This window comes from Carcharhinus amblyrhynchos, unplaced genomic scaffold (assembly GCF_965287045.1).
Source record: "Carcharhinus amblyrhynchos unplaced genomic scaffold, sCarAmb.v2.hapA scaffold_477, whole genome shotgun sequence".
In the NCBI taxonomy this organism is placed as follows: Eukaryota; Metazoa; Chordata; class Chondrichthyes; order Carcharhiniformes; family Carcharhinidae; genus Carcharhinus; species Carcharhinus amblyrhynchos.
Genome location: NW_027650217.1, coordinates 128,383 through 134,913, shown reverse-complemented (window position 1 = coordinate 134,913; position 6,531 = coordinate 128,383). Strand labels below are relative to the sequence as shown.

General features: G+C 56.0%; 1 long non-coding RNA gene across 1 annotated transcript; it reads left to right on the top strand.

Moving 5' to 3' along the window:
- Positions 1-198: 198 nt before the first annotated feature.
- Positions 199-3,573, top strand: LOC145339463 (uncharacterized). Its single transcript, XR_013886026.1, has 4 exons — positions 199-284; positions 1,132-1,194; positions 2,612-2,726; positions 3,405-3,573. It is a non-coding gene; the product is annotated as an uncharacterized LOC145339463 (long non-coding RNA).
- The last annotated feature ends 2,958 nt before the right edge of the window (positions 3,574-6,531 follow it).

The window sequence follows — 6,531 nt, the reverse complement described above, 5'->3', positions numbered from 1 at the left end:
ATCTGTAGATCTGGGGTGATGGTGGGATGGTGCTGTGCACAAATGAGCCCCCACATTTCCACAGTGGGTCAGAAACGAAACTCCATCATGTTCCCATGAGATGCCTCGGAAGTCCTGATGTAGTGCCAAGGGAGTGAGCTGAAGAATCGCACGGTGTCACTGCTGCGTGACGGCTGGGAAAGTGTTTGAAGTCTCGGTGAAGCAGTGTTTTAACACTCTCTCTCTCTCTCTCTCTCTCCAGCCTTGTTGTGGCACACTCTCAGGAAGCTGCGGGTCGATCCAAGGTAACACCTCCCTTATGCTGCACTACCTGACATTGGGAACCAGGGTCCTGGAGTTACATTTGGGGGCCGGTGAGAGGGAGGGGGTGTTGTTATATAGAAATATGGAAGAGAGGACGATGAGGAGGCCATTCGGCCCTCTGCCATTCATCATGATCATGGCTGATCATCCAACTCAATAGCCTAATCCTGCTTTCTTCCCATAACCTTTCATCCCATTCGCCCCAAGTGCTATATCCAGCCGCCCCTTGAATACATTCAATGTTTTGGCATCAACTACTTCCTGTGGTAATGAATTCCACAGGCTCACCACTCTTTGGGTGAAGAAATGTCTCCTCACCTCCATCCTAAATGGTCTACCCTGAATCTTCAGACTGTGAGCCCTGGTTCTGGACTCCCCCACCATCAGGAACATCCTCCCTGCATCCACCCTGTCTAGTCCTGTTAGAATTTTATAAGTCTCCTTGAGATTCCCCCTCATTTGCCTGAACTCCAGTGGAAACAATCCTAACCCAGTCAGTCTCTCCTCATGCATCAGTCCCGCCATCCCTGGAATCAGCCTGGTAAACCTTCGCTGCACTCCCCTGAGAGCAAGAACATCCTCAGGGAAGGTTGGGGTGGGGGTGCTGCTCCACACTCCCCTGTCTCACAGCCACTCCCCGCGTCAGTCTTGCTGCAGCACAGTGATCCAGGACTTGATACTGATGAAGCGAGTCACTGAGCTCGTGAGGGCTTAGTGGGGACCCCCCCCCCCCCACCCAGTCTCACCCCGTCCATTCTGGGTGTCTTTCGGGAATCACAGTCTCACTCTTGCATGCTGATGTTTCTTCTCTACTCCCTCCCCCTTCAGTGAGAAACATGATGACTTCGGAGACGTGAAGAAGCTTATCACAGAGGAGTTTGTCAAACAGAAGTGAGTGCTGTAGACCTAACCCCGTACCATAGGTGTCCTGCGATTATTTGATGGGGGACAGTGTAGAGGGAGCTTTACTTTGTATCTAACCCTGTGCTGTACCTGTCCTGGGAGTGTTTGATGGGGACAGTGTAGAAGGAGCTTTACTCTGTATCTAACCCCGTGCTGTACCTGTCCTGGGAGTGTTTGATGGGGACAGTGTAGAGGGAGCTTTACTCTGTATCTAACCCCGTGCTGTACCTGTCCTGGGAGTGTTTGATGGGGACAGTGTAGAGGGAGCTTTACTCTGTATCTAACCCCGTGCTGTACCTGTCCTGGGAGTGTTTGATGGGGGACAGTGTAGAGGGAGCTTTACTCTGTATCTAACCCCGTGCTGTCCCTGTCCTGGGAGTGTTTGATGGGGGACAGTGTAGAGGGAGCTTTACTCTGTATCTAACCCCGTGCTGTACCTGTACCTGTCCTGGGAGTGTTTGATGGGGACAGTGTAGAGGGAGCTTTACTCTGTATCTAACCCCGTGCTGTACCTGTCCTGGGAGTGTTTGATGGGGGACAGTGTAGAGGGAGCTTTACTCTGTATCTAACCCCGTGCTGTCCCTGTCCTGGGAGTGTTTGATGGGGGACAGTGTAGAGGGAGCTTTACTCTGTATCTAACCCCATGCTGTACCTGTCCTGGGAGTGTTTGATGGGGACAGTGTAGAGGGAGCTTTACTCTGTATCTAACCCCGTGCTGTCCCTGTCCTGGGAGTGTTTGATGGGGGACAGTGTAGAGGGAGCTTTACTCTGTATCTAACCCCATGCTGTACCTGTCCTGGGAGTGTTTGATGGGGACAGTGTAGAGGGAGCTTTACTCTGTATCTAACCCCGTGCTGTACCTGTCCTGGGAGTGTTTGATGGGGGACAGTGTAGAGGGAGCTTTACTCTGTATCTAACCCCGTGCTGTACCTGTCCTGGGAGTGTTTGATGGGGACAGTGTAGAGGGAGCTTTACTCTGTATCTAACCCCGTGCTGTACCTGTCCTGGGAGTGTTTGATGGGGGACAGTGTAGAGGGAGCTTTACTCTGTATCTAACCCCATGCTGTGTGTGTGTTTTGACTGTTTTAAAATAAGGGGGTGGCCCAGTGCCGATGGAGATGAGCAGAAATGTTTTCTCTGAGGGGACTGAGTCTCTAGAACTCTCCCATTGAAGACGGCGATGAGGAGGAATTTCTTCTGTCAGACGGTGGTCAGTCTGTGGAATTCCCCCCCCCCCCCCCCCCCACCACCACCACCATGGGGGGAGGGGAGGAAAGTGGACCTGAGGCCCCAAACAGATCCAATAGGATCTTATAGAAAAGGGCGGAAGCGGGCTCGAGGGGCCGAATGGCTCTGCTTTTGTGTCTCACCATCTCTTTCACCCCCCTCCTTCTCCCCTCTGCAGGTACCTGGAGTATTCACGGGTCCCTCACACGGACCCCGTGGAGTACGAGTTTCGCTGGGGACCCAGGGCTGCAAAGGAAACCTCCAAGCTGAAGGTGCTGGAGTTCGTTGCCAAGGTGGGTGGGTTCGGAAATCTAACACAGCGAGAGGGGAGGGCGTGGGGTGGGTGGGGGGAGCGGTGGTCAGTGAGCCAAGGGGATCAGCGAGCAAGGTGGGGTGGGGGTCAGCGAGCATGGGCAGGGAGGGTCAGTGAATAGAGAGGGGTCAGCGAGCAGGCTGCAAGTGGATAGACCAAGCAGTGGAACAAGGCAGTGAGAAGCAGAGAGTAAATTCGGAGAGGGGTTCCAGATCCTGAGGCTTGCCCTCCTCGGCCCCCTCCGGCCCCTCCACCCATCCACCAGCCCTTGGCCCTCTCTCCCCCACCCTCTGCCAGGCATCACTTTGCCCCTCCCACCCACCCCAGCTTTTCCTGAGAGGTCAGAACCTTTGAAGCAGATGCCATTGAGGTGACCAAGAGGGCTGGAGGAGGAGTGGTAAGTGGGAGAAGTGAGGATTTGTTGTAATCTGGAAGGCGCTGCCCAAGAGTACAGTGGGAGCAGATTTCCCCCTGGAGGAAAAGAGAATCGAAGGCAAACTGGTGGAGTGGGGGGTTTGCATGCTTAGCAGGAGGAAGGAGGGAGTGTGGAACTAAATTGGAGAGCTCTTTCAAAGGGGCCAGCACAGACCCGATGGGCTGACTGGCCTCCTGCTGCAGTGTGGGTTACACCCCTGATTAATCCCCCTTTGATTCTCAGATGCACAATGGGCAGGATCCGAAGACATGGGCCACACAGTACAAGGAAGCACAACAGGAGGCTGCAGCCAATCCCCGCAGGAGTTAACCAGGTGCCAGAGGGCATGCCCGACCCTACTGGATCCACCTGCCCCGTCCCACCCCACCCCACCCCCTGACCTGACCCCTCCCAATCCCCACTCCCCAGACCTGACCCCTCCCAATCCCCACTCCCCAGACCTGACCCCTCCCAATCCCCACCCCCCTGACCTGACCCCTCCCAATCCCCACCCCCCTGACCTGACCCCTCCCAATCCCCACCCCCCTGACCTGACCCCTCCCAATCCCCACCCCCTGACCTGACCCCTCCCAATCCCCACCCCCCTGACCTGACCCCTCCCAATCCCCACCCCCCTGACCTGACCCCTCCCAATCCCCACCCCCCTGACCTGACCCCTCCCAATCCCCACCCCCCTGACCTGACCCCTCCCAATCCCCACCCCCCTGACCTGACCCCTCCCAATCCCCACCCCCCTGACCTGACCCCTCCCAATCCCCACCCCCCTGACCTGACCCCTCCCAATCCCCACCCCCCTGACCTGACCCCTCCCAATCCCCACCCCCCTGACCTGACCCCTCCCAATCCCCACCCCCCTGACCTGACCCCTCCCAATCCCCACCCCCCTGACCTGACCCCTCCCAATCCCCACCCCCCTGACCTGACCCCTCCCAATCCCCACCCCCCTGACCTGACCCCTCCCAATCCCCACCCCCCTGACCTGACCCCTCCCAATCCCCACCCCCCTGACCTGACCCCTCCCAATCCCCACCCCCCAGACCTGACCCCTCCCAATCCCCACCCCCCAGACCTGACCCCTCCCGATCCCCACTCCCCTGACCTGACCCCTCCCGATCCCCACCCCCCAGACCTGACCTGCCTCTCAACCCACCCCCTCCAAGACCTGACCTGCCTGTCCCCGACCTACCGCACCCCCCCCCCCCACCGGCAACCTGACCCCTCCCCTGCCATCCTGCTCCCCGCCTCCCCTCCCGTCCTGCCGTCCCCGACCCCCACACAAGGCTGGCACTGGGCCTGGAGGTCAAAGTGCACCAGTTTAACATATCGAGTTACCCACCAAACTCACACCCTGATTTCCGCACCCCCCCCCCGCCCCCCAGTCTTTACCTCGAACACCTATCCACCTCTCTATCCGGCTGACCACTGATTTCCTCCTCCGGTTTCTGCTGCATCGCCTCCTTCTGGGAAAGCCGCAGGGACCGGGATGGGCGTTGCTGCGATGTGTTAATGTTTATCGTTCCGGGTTTACTATGTCGGTTGGTGGTTTGAATCCGTGTTTCTCTTTCTTCTACTCGGAGCAGCGGCCCGCTCCCTGGCCGGTGATTAAATTGATTTTCTGGTCACGGTTTTTGCCCCGGTCGCGTCTGCCTTCTTTCCTCAACCTCCCTGTGAGGGTTACCCCCTCCTCCCTCGGCCGCCCTGCGTTCCCAGTACCCGAGCCCGCCCGCCCGCCTCCACACCATTGAGGGCGGGACAGTTCAGCGGGAGGGGGAACGGATTCGTAAGCAAAAAAGGGGAATGGGATAAAGGTGTTTCCTGGGGGTGTGGGGTGGGGGTGGTAGGCAACACCGGAGGGACTAATTACTCCTGGAAAAAGCCAACACGGGTACGATGGATCCAACAACCTACTGTGCTGTCTGGATCTGTGGCCACCGTTGCCTCATTCCTTCCGCCACAGTGGATTCTGTCACAGCAGGGGGAGTGAGGGGGGGGTTGTCCCCCACAGGGACAGGGGTGTAGTCCCCCCCCACCCTCGCGGGGACGGGGGTGTGCGCCCCCCCCCCCCCCCCCCACGGGGACAGGGTGTGGTGCCCCCAGCCTCCTCGTGATGTGCAGCACCCCCCCCCCACCCCGGGGACAGGGGTGTGGTCCCTCCCACTTCAAGGAGAGGACCCCATTTTGCCTGTTTGCGCTACGCTAGGGCCAACCAGTGTCAGTGCTCTGCTGTGGAGTGTCAATTCTCTCTTTTTCTCTCTCTGTCTTTATGGCACAAGCACGTAAAGATTTATGGAGATACCGGGATGTTCAAACATCACAGGTCCCATCTCCCCCTGCCTCCGGGAATAGTGCAAGGCCCCCACGTGCAGTTAGCACCTTGCAGTTGCCAGAAAGGTGACTGATTCAGACCCCAGGCGCTTTGGGTCTCCACACAACGTTGTACTTTAAACCCACTTACCCTTCAAACACTCCCGAAGAGTCCACATGGCAGTGCAGCTACTGACAGACTGGAATCTAATCGTAGGGTTTATAGAGAAATTTACAGGGCATGACAGGAATCTAATCGAGGGGTTCGAGGTGGTTTATATATAGAATAACAGATACCCGGGAGTGAGTTACAGACTGGAATCTAATCGAGGGGTTCGGGGTGGTTTATATACAGAATAACACATACCCGGGAGTGAGTTACTGACTGGAATCTAATCGAGGGGTTCGGGGTGGTTTATATATAGAATAACAGATACCCGGGAGTGAGTTACAGACTGGAATCTAATCGAGGGGTTCGGGGTGGTTTATATATAGAATAACAGATACCCGGGAGTGAGTTACAGACTGGAATCTAATCGAGGGGTTCGGGGTGGTTTATATATAGAATAACAGATACCCGGGAGTGAGTTACAGACTGGAATCTAATCGAGGGGTTCAGGGTGGTTTATATATAGAATAACACATACCCGGGAGTGAGTTACAGACTGGAATCTAATCGAGGGGTTCAGGGTGGTTTATATATAGAATAACAGATACCCGGGAGTGAGTTACAGACTGGAATCTAATCGAGGGGTTCGGGATGGTTTATATATAGAATAACAGATACCCGGGAGTGAGTTACAGACTGGAATCTAATCGAGGGGTTCAGGGTGGTTTATATATAGAATAACACATACCCGGGAGTGAGTTACAGACTGGAATCTAATCGAGGGGTTCGGGGTGGTTTATATATAGAATAACAGATACCCGGGAGTGAGTTACAGACTGGAATCTAATCAAGGGGTTTGGGAGAGGGGGGCAAGTGGTATATCTGGAATAACACACAGTTAGTGAATTATACAGGACCCAATGCCTTACGCAGTGA